We start from the raw sequence: 18,471 nt of genomic DNA on the forward strand, positions 1-18,471 counted from the left end.
ACTCATAACAAAAAGGTTGGCAGAAAAACATTTGCACCATATGATTTTATAGAGAAAACGTTCTACTGGTTTATTATTGTATTACCTTATTCTGAGAAGCTAGAGGAATTCATGTCTGATCTATGAGGTCTGGGTCACTTATGCATGAGTGTATATGTGCCGTCAATTAAAATCCAGCCATCCCATTGTGAATACCGCTCACTGTCTACAGTATGAGTGTGGGTCTGTATTGAGGGGGTACATTTAGACGGGGCACTATAGGGTCCAAAGCCCTCTGTCTGTCTGTTTGTCTGATGTCTCCGTATCTGTCTGCCTGAAATCCACACTGCCGCCCCGTGCGGACCGTGGGAGTGCGAGCGGGCACATACGCGCCCCGTGTAATAACTTTCAGATGTGCCTCAGGTTCGAGCTGCATACGGTACAGGGGAGGGTGTGTTGGTGGTGGTGGGGGTGTGGAGAGGAGGAGAAGGAGGAGGAAGAAGAAGAAGAGGAGGGGGGAGAGATTGTAAATACTCTTGTAATAAAGGGGGTTTGGTAATATAAGACGCGGGGCTTTAAACGGCAAAAGGTGCCGGCGCTGCCCGACGCGATCCGGGGTTTCAGAACGCAGATTATGAAAGTGAGGAAACACGGCGCAAAAAAATGGGAAGAAATAGAGAGCCACTGGTGCTGTGCGGACGAGGTGGAAGAGAGGGAAGGGATGGTACAGAAGGAGAAGACGGAGAGATTCGCCCGGGAAAGCGGCAACGGCACCGGCACCGGCAGCGGCGGCGGCTCCAGAGTGGAAGCCCGGAGCAGGAGCTGCAGTGGCGGCGGCGGCGGCGGCGACTCTTGTGGTGCTTCGGAGACCTGGAGCTACGCGCACTGACCGAAGAGGACGCGCACTTAATACCGAGGGGGTGGGGGTGGTGGAGGGAGCCAAGACAGAGAGAGAGAGAGAGAGAGAGAGAGAGAGAGAGAGAGAGAGAGAGAGAGAGAGAGAGAGAGAGACAGAAGCAGAAGGAGTTTAGGAGGAGGAGGTTCAACGTCAAGGGGGAAAAATGCATGACCAGTGAGTGAAATATTTTGCAGGTTGCAACTCGCTGCGTGGCTTATTAGACGGACCGGTGTGTGTGTGTGTGTGTGTGTGTGTGTGTGTGTGTGTGTGTGTGTGTGTGTGTGTGTGTGTGTGTGTGTGTGCGTGCGCGCGCGCGCGCGTGCGTGCGTGGCGATTATCCCGCACAGGGTGATTATCCCTTTTGTGACCTTGTGTCAAAGTGCAGGCAGGTTTAGCTAAACCTTGCAGAAGAGATTTTTAATTTTTTTTTTTTTTTTTTTTAATGGTAATAACACTTTCATCCTAACAAAACACAGTGTGATCTAATGGCATGGGCGGGTTGGATTTATCCGCCATGAATTGGTACACTGTAGTACTTTAGTCCTTCGTTGTATATTCAGTCATGAAGCCAATTCAGAATGATAATGCTAATAGATTTATGGATTATTTCTCCTCATCTGTAGATTTTAACTCGGTTCTGTATATAGATGGACTGGCCATTCAGTTTTTTTTATAGCCATATCAATTATTGTCTTTAGACAATTTAGCAGGAATCCATTAAGGTAGGGTGTAAGATTAGTGAGAGGAATACATTTTTGTAACCAATTATTTGTAGTATTTCGGAAGATACATTGGTTGAGCATGGGTTTGGAAAATTGATTTTTAAATTTGACATTTTAGAAAGTGGATCTAAAAGGTAGTTTATTTTAGATTTTTGTATTTCTTCATTCTGCTTTTGCCTCATTTGAGCACTTTTGAAATTGAGGAAAAAATAATTGTAATGAGATCATGTTTGTGCTGGTTTTCAAGATTTGTAGTTTCCATAAGGCGGATGTTGGATGTCAGCCTGGGCACTTTCCCTTTTGATTTTACCTTTCTTTTCACAAAACAGCCTGAAAAATACAAACGGCTCTGTCAGTGATGGAGAGGCAGTCCTTATAAAATACCCCTCTTCGCATCTATGTGTCGTAATAAGGATTAAACACGCGTTAAAGATGCCCATAACCCACAGAGACAAGCTACATTTTCTTTTAAGGAGCGTAATTGGGGTTAAATGGGAGAATTTCAGCTTTCCCCCCCCCCCCCCATGGCATCGGGTGTCCTGGGTGGCCTGTTGCTGTCTGGATGGCGACAGGCGGCCACCGCACCCACTGAACCTGATCCAGTAACACTAGAAGCCTTTACAGGCTGGGTGACACGGCGGAGCGTTCGGAGCTGCACCCGGAGTTAAAAACATCCTCAGGGAAGCAGAAACTTCACCATATTATTGATATTTATGATCAAGTTTTTAGCACTTTTCAGCTATGGGCAGTATGTAATTTCACGTCATTTCACGTTACAGCCGATATAGCAAAGCCCTTGCATCATTTGGCACCAAAACTCTCAAATCTTTACGTCCCTTTACGCACAAAGTGGAGCAACTGATGGCTTTCTAAACATTGTGTTAGTGATAGAATAAGAGCCCTGCAGCTCATCTATCACGTCAAACTTGTTCTCCTGAGCCCATGCCATCCCCAATTGGTACCCACACTTAAAGGGGCCCTCGTTTGACACCCTCCACACACACACATCCGGGAGCACCAACCTTGACCTCTCCCTACAGCCCGCTCCATCTGTTAGCAACAAAGAGTGTTTTTCCTCTTTCTCTTCCTCGTCCTCTGACTTTATAACACACACACACACACACACACACACACACACACACACACACACACACACACACACACACACACACACACACACACACATTGATCAAAGCCCGTAGAGCTGCTCGGACTCCGGGAGCGCTCAAGGGGATTCTCTATATGTAAATGACCGTGCGTCGCCGGTTCCGTCATTCATCAGTCAGGCTGCATGCTTAATGTGGAGGTACAGCAGCACTCTGTGCATGGCGGAAGCATGACCTGGGTGAATGTTTCTCTGTATATGTGCATAGATATGTCTCATCGAGTCTCAAATTGTATTTTTTTTTTTTTAAACAGACTGAGGGTATAGCTAATAAGCAAGAATCACCTGGACTTACTTTGGAAGCCACAGGCCACATTCAGGTGTGTGTTAAGATAAAATATAGCAGTACGCTACATTTTCTGCGCCATATGTAGGCCACGTTCTGCCGTCTTTAACTTTCTTTCTCCGATTCAGCACTTTTATTCGCTTGCTAAGGCGGCTGCAACTTCCATCAGCCTATATATTCTCTACTTATGTGCAGTGAGTGAATGGACAGCGGCGTGCTTTGATGATGGTTCATAAAACGGGGATGAGGGAGAGTTTTAGGCTTTGTAAGGAGCGTGAAAAGAGGGAGAGACTACATGGCATCAGGCCGGCGGTGGTCACATGCATGGCGCGCCTTCCCTGCACGCACGACGGCTCCGGGGAAATTGAGTGACTGGGGGCGCATTTCAATATATGGAAATGACCGGGGGGGGGCTCCTGAGATAAATCAGCTCCAATGCCTCCATACCCCCACCCCGCACACGGTCCCCCTCCCTCTTTTTCATGCTCCTCTTCATACCTTCAGTTCTTCCTCTCTCTCTCTCTCTCTCTCTCTCTCTCTCTCTCTCTCTCTCTCTCTCTCTCTCTCTCTCTCTCTCTCTCTCTCTCGCTCCAGCCGCTGCTTTTGTCATAATTTCCCAAACCGTGCGTAAAGACGCGCAGTGTAAACTGACATTACCGGCGTTATATAACCTATAAAGTCAGAATGGAAAGGCTACATCAAATACATCCAGCGGCGGATGGGGCCTGACAGTGATGTTTTTAGTTTTTTTGTTTTAGTTTTTAATTAAAGGATCTGATCTCCAGTCTGTGATCAACGTGTTTTTTTTTTTTTAATTTACATATGCAATCATTTCGCCTCGGTAGGTTATATTCATAGACATACCTACAAAAGTAACGTTTGAACCTGTTTAAGGTGATTTTACACCGCTGAACCTACTTGAACCAAAGTTAGTATACATTTTATGCGATTTTGTAAATCCTCAATGGGTCCCCGCGTGGCCCCACTGTTCATCTGCACCTGTTTATTCTGTGTTTCGCGGAAGTTATTGCTAAACTAATATTTTATGTTTAACGATAAAAAATCACACACAAAATAAAGGTACAAAAAAATAACATTTTTGACAAGTAACTCTGGAAGAAAATGTCCAGTGCTGTGACCGAAAAAAGGATTCATGTGTTTATTTCCAGTGGTAATTAACTCCAAATCCCTGTTAAATCTAGTCCCTGTTTTTTTATGGAGGAATTTCAGGCTCTGCTAGTCCCCCCCCCCACATCCTTATACACACACACACACACACACACACACACACACACACACACACACACACACACACACACCACCAGCCTCCCATCCCAAAAGCTTTACAATGAAGGGAGTGGGATGGATTTCACAACGTGCTATTATCACATCGGGGGATGTGTGCGCACGCCGTTGCGTCGGGCCGGTGGTATTAGATGAAATCAAGCGGGATTACACGGCTATAGAGCAAATTATCAGACCCCCACACCCCCACCCCCACCAACCCCTCACATCCTTCCTCCGTCCGATTTGATCTTCCTCTGTATAATGTGTGACACTGATGTGACGGGCGAGTTTAAAGTCAGTCAGAGACAGCCGGGGGCGACCTCTGGAACCATGGCAGCGGCCCAGGTTCGAATCCGACCTGCGGCCCTTTGCTGCGGTGTCATCCCTTCTCTGCCCTCCCATCCCATTTCCTGTCTATCTAGCTCACTATCTAATGAAACCAACGTTTCAAAAACAAAAAATCTGTCAGAGATCATTTCAGGTCAAAGGAAGTAAACATGAGGGGCATCCAAACTTTGTGCCACCAGAAAAAAATAATATTTTAGAACACGCTGTATTCATGTTTACACTGTAGCCTATACGTATCTCATCTTTACATTCAATGACTGACACAGCTGTAACATATCTCTCTCTTCTGCCTTGGGACCGATTGGGGGGGGGACCCTCCACAGGACCCCCGGAGGGTCCAGACAGACCACAACACCCGCAGCAGACTACATAGGACCCGGTGTCTTTATCCCCTCTACCACCACAATCCATCCATCCATCCATCCATCTGCCTGTAATGCACGGACGTGTTTATGGCCGCCGTAGTTAGGTCGTTGTTAATTTTACACTAAATGGGTTGTTATGAAGATGAATGGCGGGAGGGGAATGGTACACTTGGGACAGCGGAGCGAGGGTTAGCCTATAGCTATAGGGATCTGTAAAGCAGGCACAGGATGTGCGGGTGAGTGGTCTGAAACGGGCCTATTGGTGTCGCTGATGCCGAGATGTTCTTCATCGCATCATTAGAATTACTGATGGTTTTAAGGTCGGACTGACGGCAGGTTTGGGGCTGAAAGCTGCTGATTTTCATTTGAATATCGGTGTTTTTTTTTTAAAATCAGGATTCTGATTAAATGAATCAAGCGTTATTAGCGGAACAGAAGAACAAACAAAACTGCAATAAACCATAAAATGTCAAAAAGATGCAAACGTGTATGGATGGTGGTAAACGAACTGTAGTTTCAATGATAAACTCCACTCGGGTGTACAGCTGATGAATGCACACAAGTTTCTCTGACATTCTCCTTTTCTTGGTGAAGGGAGCATCAGCAGTTGGTGGACTGTTGTATTTTTTTAAGAATGGACTCCTCTAACAGCCCTATAGTCTATATCAGGGGTCTGCAACGTTTTTTAAGCCAAGGACCCCTTAACTGAGAGAGAGACGGATCAGGGACCCCCTACTACTTATATTTTATCAAATTAAGTTGCATAGTAAACTGGACTACAATAACATAGGCGGTCTAAAGCCTTTGTATGTGTGTGTGTGTGTGTGTGTGTGTGTGTGTGTGTGTGTGTGTGTGTGTGTGTGTGTGTGTGTGTGTGTGTGTATATATATATATTATTAATATTTTTTTTTATTTTTTTTATTTATTTATTTATTTAGTGCATACAATACTAAGCTGTTAAAATAATAACTGTTCGGCATGATTTTATGAATCATGTTTTAATGTAAATGTGGCACAGTGAATCTTTAGGATGAAATGTATCTGTGGATGGCTACCTTAGTGACTACCTTACATATAGGCCAGTAAGCCTATCATTAATGTGTGTGTTGGATTCATGTTGTCAAAAAGGTACCCCCCCCCCCTGCAGTAACGCTGAGGGCCCTCCTAGGGGTCCCGGACCCCCTGTGTAAGATCTTTGGTGTATATATAATAATCTTTAGAATAGAATAAAAAGATAAAGACCCCCGTCAACATCTGAAGCTCCACTGACTGCCTTAACAGCTCCAAACACGGACTATAGCTCCCTCTAGTGTCGGGATCCCGCCAGTGTGAGAGCGCAGGGAGATAGAGAGGTAAAGAGGGGGCCCCAAACAGGCTGCAGCCTCCGCGGAGGGCCCGGAGCATCACACCGAGCTTCAGGGTGGAAGGAAAGGATTTTTGAACTTCATTAAATCTGGATTAGTTTGGAAAAAAATATTCATTAATATCAACCAAATAGGCTCAACAAAATCAGCGTGGCGAATATGTGGTTTATGTTGAAGACAGAGGGAAGATGACACGGAGTGAGAGAGCATATATATTTGTATATATTATATATTTTGTCAGGATTTATAGTTCGGATTATATTATTATATTTATGTTGATAAGGCTGCATCACTACCTCACATAGTATTACGACTATTATGATGTGTTGCACAACGGGCAGCGTGCAATCTTGTTGGCTATAGCGGCAGTCTCTGCATGCAACATGAGCATGTCAAGGCAGAGTGATGCAACAGTCTGTGTCTGTGTACTTTATGTATGCATGTATGTGTGTATGTAGGCCTATGTATGCATGTATGTATGTATGCACTATGTGTTGAATTATTTAAGCAGCAGGTATTGTTTGTTTGTCAAAGACAAAAAAAATTCCTTCGGGACAATACAATCTATTTTTAACTCTTATAGCTCAAGATGGCAGTAGTTGTCAAATTCAAACGTCTTGATTGGTGTTGGCTATAGATCACTGGTTGGTGTTTATGGTTTTAAAACCTGAAATCCTGATATCCTTCACAACACAAAGATAACTTTCATTTCAGCAACTTTATCATCAAAACAAAACGATTGTCTTTATAAATGCTGAAAGGTAAAAAAAAAAAAAAAAAAAAAAAAAAAATGACTGGCTGGGAACACGGTGTGTTATGTCTTGCTTTGAGTCACCGTCTAGAAATCTCAACAACAAATCTGTAACAATAGCCTATTTTATTTCCTAATTCTTACAACATTCCTTACAATATTTCACGTCTATTATTATTAGTAGGCCTAGTATTATTATTATTATTACTGTTACTATTATTATTATAATTATTATTATGAGGGCTTTTCACATCCCTAATAATGCCAATAAGGGTTTGTAACAATTTCATTACTCGTGATATAACTGATGTAATGTGAAATATTGCCCGAGTGATTGAGGATTAGGAACCGGTGCGGATCACTCCGCGGCAGTGATCAGCGGCTCTGAATGAACTGGGATCCGGTAAATCTCCGCTCAGCGTGGCTTCCAGCGGGCCGCACCTCAGAGAGCTTAGTGATAAATCATGTATTTTAATGAATATCAATAGAAGAAACCCCACCCCTCTCCCCCCCCAAAAAAAAAGAAGAAGAAAAAAAAGCCAGGAGCCCGGCTAGCTAATTAGATTAAGCGGCGGTGAGGGCCGGCCGGACGGGGGAATACTGCGGTAATGACTGCTATCACTGCGGCGGCTATCTAATGGGCTCTGAGGGGGGGGTTCAAACCATTAGCACCGAGGGGGTGGGGCATAACAAATAATGTGACATGACACCCTTCTGTTTCAGTCGGCTTGTTAAGCGCGGAGTCACTTCACCACGTGGAGTCTGACATCATCTTAATACCATGCGGTGGAAGAAGTATTCAGATCCTTTACTTAAGTAAAAGTACTAATACCAGACTGTAAAAAAAAATTCTCTGTTACAAGTAAAAGTCCTGCATTGGAAATGGTACTTAAGTAAAAGTATGTGAGGGTCATCAGGAAAATGTACTTAAGGTTTGATAACCTTTGATAATGTAATTATTCTAACATTTCTTTCAATCATTTTATTTTATTTTTTTCAACTGATACAGGTTTCACACCTGTAAGGTTAACATGTTCACTCACATATTTAAGTTAATTTACTGAAAACATATTCACAGTGTTTCTACTGTTAACATACAGTTAAATATTTGTGTTTACACAGTCAGTATTTGCATAATTTACATGTTCCATTATTTACATCAGCAGTTATGAATCTGCCTCTTTGGTTTTTCCCTTCATTTCCGTGAGTCCATAAGCTCTGCTAGCGTCTGATTGGTTAGGTCAGCTACCTGTGGGGGAGAGACAAGGACGTGTTGTTATTGTGGAGCTGGTGAAGTGTAAATGACAGTAAAGTGCTGCTTAACAAAGTTATATAAACATAGTTTTTTTTGTTATTTAGAGAATCAGAATCAGAAAAAAAAGGTTTATTGCCACAATACAGTTCCCTTGCGTGGGATTTGGCTTGGTGAATGGTGCAAACATAAAGAAACAAACAAACATGTTAAACATTAATGTAAAATAAATACAGAGAACAAATATACTCAGCGAAAAAATAAACGTCCCATCACTTTAAACTGCTTTTATATTTTAAGCAGACTTAACATATGCAAATATTTGTATGAACATTAAAAGATTTAACAACTAAGACAGAAACTGAACAATTTTCACAGACATGTGACGAAGAGAAATGGAATAATGTGTCCCTGAACAAGGGGGACGGGGGGACGGGGGGTCAAAATCAAAAGTAGCCCTCAGTATCTGGTGTGGCCACCAGCTGCATTAAGTACTGCAGTGCATCTCCTCCTCATGTACTGCAACAGACTGGCCAGTTCTTGCGGTTGTTGTTGCCATCCTGTACCTGTGCCCCAGGTGTGATATTCTGATGTACCGATCCTATGCAGGTGTTGTTACACATGGTCCACCACTGTGAGGACGATCAGCTGTGCTTCCTGTCTCCCTGTAGCGCCGTCTTAGGCGTCTCACAGTAGGGACATTGCAATGTACTTGCCCTGACCACATCTGCTGTCCTCGTGCCTCCTTGCCCCATGCCTGAGGCACGTTGATGCAGATTAGCAGGGACCCTGGGCGTCTTTCTTTTGGTGTTTTTCAGAGTCAGTAGAAAGGTCTCTTTACTTTCCTAATTTTCTTCTAACTGTGACCTTAATTGCCTACCGCCTGCAAGCTGTTATTGTCTTTTCGACCGTTCAACAGATGCATGTTCATTAATTGTTTATAGTTCATTGAACAAGCCTGGGAAACATTGTTTAAACCCTTTACAATGAAGATCTCTAAAATGATTATGATTTTTACAAAAGTATCTTTAAAGGCCCGGACACACAGAGCGGATAATCAGCCGTTGGACAGTCTGGTTGGGTCTGTGACTCGAGTCTGTTCGGTGTGTTCCGTGCCGTCGTCCGTCCGAGGGGCCGTCGGCCTTCATTTTGGCCGATTTGACATGTATAATCGGCGGGGCGGGCACTGCCGGCAGTTGGGCTGAAATGACCCATCTGATTGGTGGAGAGCTAACCCGGAAACGGGGAGCAGAGTGACTCTAGTCACGCGACTAGAGTCTCTCAAAATCTGACGAAAATCTTTTAAACTGACCTTTGTTGATCTGAAATGAAGACAGATTCAACAACTGCATGGCCTATTTCTCGCTTAAAATGTTTTCAGAAACACGTTTCGGTGAATTATTTTAGTACAATATGAGATCGTATTCTGAACAAGCCGCCATGACGGTCCGTCTTTGAATTTCCGGAGAAACAAGACCCGCGTGACGCGTTTGTCCAATCAGCTGCCGATTTTCATTTTTGGACGACAATACAGATTAGCGCCGCCTGCTGTTATGGAGAAGTATCACGTCTCGTTGCTTTGGTGTGTTCTGAGGCACTTTTTTGAACAATTTGGGGAGACTGATCAGTCCAACTGCCTTTTCTGCCGACGTTTGGCCGTCGGCTCTGTGTGTCTGGGCCTTTAAATACAGTGTCCTGAAAAAGGGACGTTTCTTTTTTTGCTGAGTTTATATACATACAAAATAACTGTCGCATATGCGGTAGAATGACATCATTGTCTTGACATATAGTGTATGTGGTTTCAGCGTATGATTGGTTAGTTCAGCTACATGTGAGGGAGAAACAAGGAAGTGTTGTTATTGTGGGGGTTGTTAGAACACACAGGCCTGAAATACACACATGCTCAGGTCCACAAATGGAGAGATGTCAGAGTGAGGGGGGCTGCGACTGCTGGACATGTGCCGGTTTCTGGCGGTTGGGGGTTCGGTGCCTTGCTCAAGAGCACCTTGGCACCACACTCTCTACTTTGGTCCGTACGGCAACTCTCCGGTTCCCAACCCAACTCCCTACGGCCGGAGCTACTGCCACCCATATCTACTTTGACTTACAGACGAAAGAAAAGATGAGGGAAGAAAGAGACAATAACACAAAGATAAATCATCATCCTCCATATTATAACAACAATAACACTGAGATGTTCCATCTTTTGGGGATTACTTGGATCCCAAAGTTGCTAAACATTTGAATATGATTTCAGCTTAGTCAACTCTAGATCTCAAGACTCCTGAACTTCTGTGTTCATGGAGCATATTTCTGCGGACAAAGTGGAGTGATGTCTGACGACTGACAACATATTTATCACTATAAGTCACTGAAACTTACGGTTTGTTTTCATGAATGACAAATCACACAAGATGAATAAGACTTACTGTGCCCTTTAGAGAAAGACGCTAAAACAACATATGGCTGCTATTTCCCATATCCTATGATAAAGTATAGGACGTTTACATTAACACAATTATTGCAGCAAAATTCATGTAATATTTTAGCATCGAGAGATGCCTTACACCAGAGCAAAGCACCTGATTATAACCTTTTACACTTTTCAAAATGAAGTTATACAAAGTGCTTTACAGGGAAACATTTTCATGCCAAAACAGTTCACGTGTCACCCATGATTTTATTCACCAGGGACAGCAATCATTGGGAAACATCACTATGAAACACTCTCAAAGTCATCTCGTTTTATTTTCATGTCTGTCCCTGCCTGGTTGATATCTCGTATTAAATAAAAAGTCAGTTAAAATCAACACAATATACCTAAACCAGGGGTCTTCAACGTTTTTTAGGCCAAGGACCCCTCAGCTGAAAAAGAGACAGAACAGGGCTCCCCTACTACATATACTAAACATATATTAAACTGGGCCTACAATAACGTGCAGGGCGGCCAGGAGCCTTTATACATACCTTTTTATGGTGCATACAATACTAAGCTATTCAAATAATAATTGTTGATATGTTCCTATATGTATACCTCATCTTTTAAAGTTAAAATGTGGCACAGTAAATGCTTAAAGCGTAACTCTCGCCAAAATGCAACCTAGGGTCTTTTTGTGAATGTACCCGAGTCAAACTTTTGTTTAAAAGCATATTTAGGACGCTCTAATGCAACGCTCTTCGCAAGTAAAATTATAGATCAGATCACTACTTTTCATTGAAATTTTCTTTTTATTCATTAAATTTTATAGCATTTGAAAAAAAAAAAAAAAAACTGCATCCTGACTAAACTTTGACAGTGTGATTTTCCACTCTATCGTAACTATTATGTAATTTCAGTATTAGTGGGCTATAATTTCATATAAATGAGGTTTATTGAGCATGAATTCCAAAAAAAAAAAAGTGTAAAACTAGCGGTAATAACTTCACGTTAGTGGTGTTTCTGGTGGTAGTGAAAATAACCTTGGAAAAAAGCGTCAAAAAACTTAAATAAACCGTCTACAAAAGGGTTAATTTGCAATTCTTACCCTTGAGAACAACAAGTGTCAAGGTCGACAGGAAGACAACACAAGGGTTAAGCTTAACTGTAGCTGTTAGCCAATGGCCAGTAAGCCTATCATCAATGTTGCGTGTGTTTTTTTTACCACATCGAACAATAATTTGGCGGACCCAGCTGCAGAAACTCTAGGGGTCCCAGACCCACTGTTGAAGATCTCTGGCCTAACTCATTTCTATATTGGATAATAAATTAGGAATTCTAATACTTGACTGATATACAGCAAAGGTGACCATTTCAATCCACCCACAGGTACAAACCTTCATCTGGTAGAGATGAAATGAGAATGAGGTTCCTTTAAGGGGAAAAAACCTTTTTATATATTGTTGTAAATGTCTTATGATGAGCACTTCGACTAGCCAATTCATTTCCACATGCAGGATGACGGCTTCTGAGATTTCCAGCTATGTCATGGCATCAGGTAATATTGTCTCTGTCCAATGGTAGAAGTGCCATTTAGCTTTTTGCACACTGAGAAGAAACCCAATAACTGCTCTGTAGTTTCTAACAAGGGGGTAAGCGTCTGTCAACAACCCACAGATCCTATGGCGCCATTTTGATGCTAACAAGCACTCACCCCCCATTAGCATTCTATTGACTGCCATTCATTTTGACGTCACTTTCACAGCAAATAACTTTACTTCTGAAGCGTTTAAAGACTTTATTTGTCCATTGTTTATTTCTAAAGAAACACGACAATGTGGAAAAGGCTCCATTACCTTGTACCTCACGTTATGGCTCCGTAGCAGGCGTTTTTATAAAAATAGGCCAACGATTGTGTCATAACCAAGCAACTTACTATCGCATAGTAGAGGAATTACCGTACAGTACAGGAGAAACTTGCAGGCAGTTTTGATTTACATTAGCTGTTTAAGTTTAATTACTAATGTTAACTAGCATTTTAGTTAGCAATAATTAGCCTGTGCCTATGTTATCTCCTTACATATACCTACGCTCTCCGTCTCTGCAAGATTGGGAATGATTGAGATTTCTCTTGGCACAGCTACCAGAAGACTTACAACTTTCAGACAGGTTGCTCACGTCAAATTTACATCGTCTTTCTCAGTTGGAGGCTGCACAGTAACGCTGAGCGCTCACCGGAAAAGTGCTTCTAATATCCTTCACTGGTCTCCATCCAGAGCAACGGGATCTGTTGGTCCAGTTTATATACTGTCTATGGTTTCTAACTGAGATGCCTCTAAATTCTGTACAATTACATTTTATTTATACTATCAAATCCTAACAAGAATTATCTCAAGACACTTTTTACAGATAGACCACACTCTATAATATACAAAGCCCCAGCAGTTTCCCACAAAGCAAGCATTTGGTGCAACAGTGGCGAGGAAAAACTTCCTTTTAGGCAGAAACTTCAGACAGAACCTGACTCTTTGTGGGGGGGCATCTATCACTGCCGGTTTGGACACAGACACTGATACAGATATACAGATATAGAGAAATATCATTCATAATAATTACAGCAGTTGGAATGATGAACAGTGGCAGTTATAGTCAAAATAAAGATAGTGGAACTATGACTAGAAATAATAGTTGTAGCAGTTCTAAATAACATAAAACACACTAAATATTCAATCAATGATTATTTTGGTGTGTATTCAAAACCATTTTGATGATGAATCAGTCCTGAGTAGCCTTGGTTGCATGCAATGACAAAGCTGTCTGCTTTTATTTTGAAGGGGTAATAGGTGTTTTTTATGGATATGTTTTTATAAATACAACACATTTAATACTGTAAATATAGCATGTATTATACATACAATGCCTGTTTTTATACATAAGGCCGGGTTTTTTGCACATTCAGAACTTTCACAATTCAAGGTTCAGTTTTGTCTTAATTGCTATATTCTTTATATCTATATTCATTATTTTACTCTCTAAATGGTTTGTCAACACAATGTATTTACCTGTCATACCATAAGCTTAAACTGAGAGGGGGAATGAGAATGATATTCAATGCTTTCACCGGTTTTTACCAAGTAATTCAGTTCTTATAATTTACCACAAGATGACACTAAAGAGCTTAAAATATCTCTCTTTATAAAGAGCTTGAGTTTCTCTTCTCTGGACTGATGAACATTACATTTTATATAAGTGCGTGTGGGTTTTTTTTCATATTTTTTTCACAATTGACATCTTTTCATTGCATGCTTTAGTTAGATTATTATGTTTTATTGATCTTATGTTCACTTCAGGATGATTTTAACCTAAGGGACAATAAAGTTGAATTCAACGTTTGACTGTGTATATTTTACACAACTATGAAAGTATATGCAAAAGAGTTAACTTGTCACACATATCATAATGGACACTATGGTTTATAGACTTTCTGACAAAGAAAAACACATTCCGTCTCATTTGAAGTTGTTAGACCTGTTCATATCTTAAAACAAACACCAACACAGGCTGTTGGTGTGTGAGTGTGTCTATGAAAGGATGAATGAGAGCCAATGCAAAGGGAAAATAAAAGTCCCTAAGGCTTAGTAACAAAAGAGTCTCTGTAATGATGATGATGATGATGATTAGGTCAGAATTGATACCTGCCTTTCTGAGCTGATGATGCAATAAGCTTCTCAGCATGATGACAGAAATTGTTAACGTTTAACTTGATGGTAATAAAACCCTTCAGTGACTGTCCCAAACCAACTGTCCTGAATAAAATATGTTTGAATGACATCTTTCAGTTGACTTTATACCTGCAAAAAGATGAAGTCCATCACTTTTCCAGCCATGCTTCAACTTCTGTTACGCCGTTAATGAGTTGGGAGTCCCAGATGTGAAATATCTAATAACTCTAAAAATTAGCATTCATGAGCCTGAGGTGTCCTGTTATTCTAGCGATGCGTGTATGTACTGAACTACTATATTAGTACTTTGCACTAACACAGTGATTTCCAGCTAGGGGTACTTGTACGCCGGGGTACTCCTGCAGTTGCCAGGGAGTACGTGGAAAGATCGTTGAGTAGATAAAGTAGAAATAGAAGTTAGGATTTTATTGGAAGAATATATTCACATATTAACATTCAGTCACTGCAAAACCAGAACACTACATGTTGCAGTTAGTGTGTAAAAACAGTTAGCAAGCCAGGACCGAAGTTTAGCCAAAAGTAATGAATAAATGATATACTACTTAAAAATAACTACTTAAAAGTAATGACTAAACAGCTCAAATGATTAGCTAAAGTAATGGAGAAAAGAAACAAAAAATCTAAAAGTTGAAATAATTAGCTAACGGTTCAAATAGTTAGCTAAAGCAATGGAGAAACGGTTTAAAAAGCTAAAAGTTGAAAAAGTTAGCTAAAAGTTGAAATAGTTAGCTAAAAGTTGAAATAGTTAGCTAACGTAATGGAGAAACGATTAAAAACGCTATAAGTTGAAATAGTTAGCTAACGATTGAAATAGTTAGCTAAAGTAATGGCTTAAAGTAACGTTAATGGATATAGTTGAATCATTCAGCTTCACTCCAACTAGTAGCCCTAGTAGCCTAGAAGTAGTAGAACGGTTGCTGACCAAACCAACCTTATTATTAACAGTTCAATTGTATGAAATAATCTACTTTTATATAATAGTGTTATACATTTAGAACATACATTGTGAATTGATGAAGGGGTACACAAGTTCACCTAACAGGGCTGTAGGAAACACAGCCAACATAGTGTCTGTAAGAGGTCATTTTTTTCTTGTATGACAGGAAACAGGAAATGATGAATATAAAATTAGAAAATTAAACATATTAACCCTTGTGTTGTGTTCGGTGTGTGGGACCCATTTTCAATGTTTGCTAAAAGAAAAATTATGCTATATATTATTTCTTCTAACTCAAACTCATTGGCCATGGCTCATTTTCTGTGCAGAACATACATTTTAAAATTACTTATAATAATTCAGAAAAATATATATTTATTTTAAATTTTAATATTTAATATTTAAAAAAATAAGAAAATTACTTATTTTCAATGACTGCACATGATACACCCCCCCCCTATACATAGCTATTACATATGAGGTGTTCGGGTCTGCTGGACCCAGGTGTATTTAAATGTAGGTGCTAAGAAACTATGTTGTCTTTCTGCACCTGCTATTCCCACACAAAGTTTGCACTTTCACCTGTTCTGATTAAGTTCTAAGAAATAAGCACCAATAATGATCTAAAATCTTGTTTCTATTTTTTTTTTAATCTTTTTTATAATTGAATTTCCTTATTTTCTCACAAAAAATGAAAATGATCATATGATCATACATGTGATCTCACAGGGGTAAATGGCAAATATGAACCATAAATGATGTATATCATTGGTAATTGAACTAAATTAAACATCTATTAAGTATTTTTACATAAATTGTTATGGCTGTATTGATTTAAAAGCCTAATAATGTGGTGGGTCCACCAGTCCCGGGAACATTGGCTGTGTAACAAAAATATGAACACCACACAAGGGTTAAACAGGTTTCTTGTCACAAGAAGAATAAAGAGTGAAATACACACTGTATCAGAATGGATTTAAAAAAATGTCAGTAGTAGCCTGGGCTGAGGTCCACACTGAAGATGCAACTAAAACGATCAAGAACTCACAGCGTCCATAATTTACGAGATGGGTGTGAGAACCTGTTGCACACACAAGAACTAGTTACTAGTTTTTATGAATAATCATCCATAGTCAGTCAAAGTCTAGCCTGCATATAATATTACATTGCTCTTTTTAAACTCTCAACATACGATACATATCTTGCCAGAAAATACAAAAATAAAACGTTTTGTCAAACCAATAGTCCAAAATCCAGAAATATTTAGTTTGCTATCAGAAAGTACTAAGAAAACTAGCATATATCATCACTCTGTTGATTCATGTGTTGAATTACAACAGTTTTAGATTACAGTTGGTGTCATGGAAAATAATGACACTGTAGTATACATTAGTTGATTGACAGACATGTTTTGATCTTTTACAGTTTCTTTTACTTTAAGATGTTAAGGTACTTGTACTTTACTTGAGTCTTTTCTTTTCATGCCACTTTCTACTTATTTCTCTACTACATTTGAGAGAAATATTGTACTTTTTACTCCACTACATTGATCTGACAACTTTAGTTACTAGTTACTTTACAAATTAAGATTTCTACACAGAAAACACACACTGAAAAAAGTCTAACATTGCTGTTGTTCGTTTAATGTGTATTTTCTCGTTGAAATAGCTGAAAATTATTAGTTTTTTCATTTAAAGTAAACGTTCTAGTTTATGTTTATGGTTGAATCCATTTTCTTTATATGGATACAATATAAATTGGCAGAGGGACATTAAACTGAATTTATTCATTTGAGCTGAGCATTTTTATTAGATCTGTTGAAATTCTCGAGAAGCCAAACCCACGACACGCGTTCGTCCAATCAGCTGTCAGTCAGGGGCGTGGCGCATCAACCATGGATGTATGACGTCGCGACACCACGCTTCAGTCGTGTCAGACATAGGGATCTCTACCGTAAGGCTCACACCTGAATTATAAAATGTATGTCCGGGTAAATTCACCATGGGTACTGCGTGATGTCTCAGGAGTTGTGCTACTATTCACAGCTCCATGATTTGTGTTCTGATGACATCAGTAGTCTCGTTTCGGGTGTTCAGCTGAAGCAGACTCTCTTCATACTTTGGAAACAGACGTTCAATTTTATCAATTTATTAAACAATAAATATAAATGTGTTCTTAAGGAAAGTGTTCTGAGTAGTCATTGATCAAAATTGTATTAAAATCAGTTTTTTCGAATTTGATTTACTATACGTTTGAAATAACGTTAGTTTTTTATTTGAGACAACCTAAAATAATTAACTTACTCGGATGTATAAATAATTAGTTTGACCCAACCTTTAAAAAGTTTTTTTTTTTTTCAGTGCATGTAGTTTATAAAATATTAAGTTTTATTATAAATGAAACTACCCAACAATATATAGACCACGGGTCCAGCTGAAATGATTAGACCATTAAACACACAACCGTTTCATCGTGATCATTTCCAGTGTCTAAAATGTGAGCATTGAGTACTTCTACTTTTAATACTTTAAGTACATTTTCCTGATGATACTTACATACTTTTACTTAAGTAACATTTTCAATGCAGGACTTTTACTTGTAACAGAGTATTTCTACAGTGTGGTATTAGTACTTTTACTTAAGTAAAGGATCTGAATACTTCTTCCACCACTGACAACAATTTGTATGATATCCTAGGAAATTACAGCAACTGCCGGCCGGTCACATGACAGTTAAGTTTAGCGGTCTTTACAGTCAAATTTAGAGGTTACGGTCATTTCATGGGCCATTGCAGTTGAGTTTACCCGACAAAAGGTGAATGTCAGTTTAGCCACCAAAACGACTAGTTAAGGTGTCCATATTATGCTTATTTTCAGGTTCACAATTGTATTTAGAGGCTGTATCAGAATAGGCTTACATGGTATAATTTTCAAAAAACACCATATTTTTGTTGTACTG

The sequence above is a fragment of the Sander lucioperca genome, chromosome 15, assembly GCF_008315115.2.
Source record: "Sander lucioperca isolate FBNREF2018 chromosome 15, SLUC_FBN_1.2, whole genome shotgun sequence".
Lineage (NCBI taxonomy): Eukaryota > Metazoa > Chordata > Actinopteri > Perciformes > Percidae > Sander > Sander lucioperca.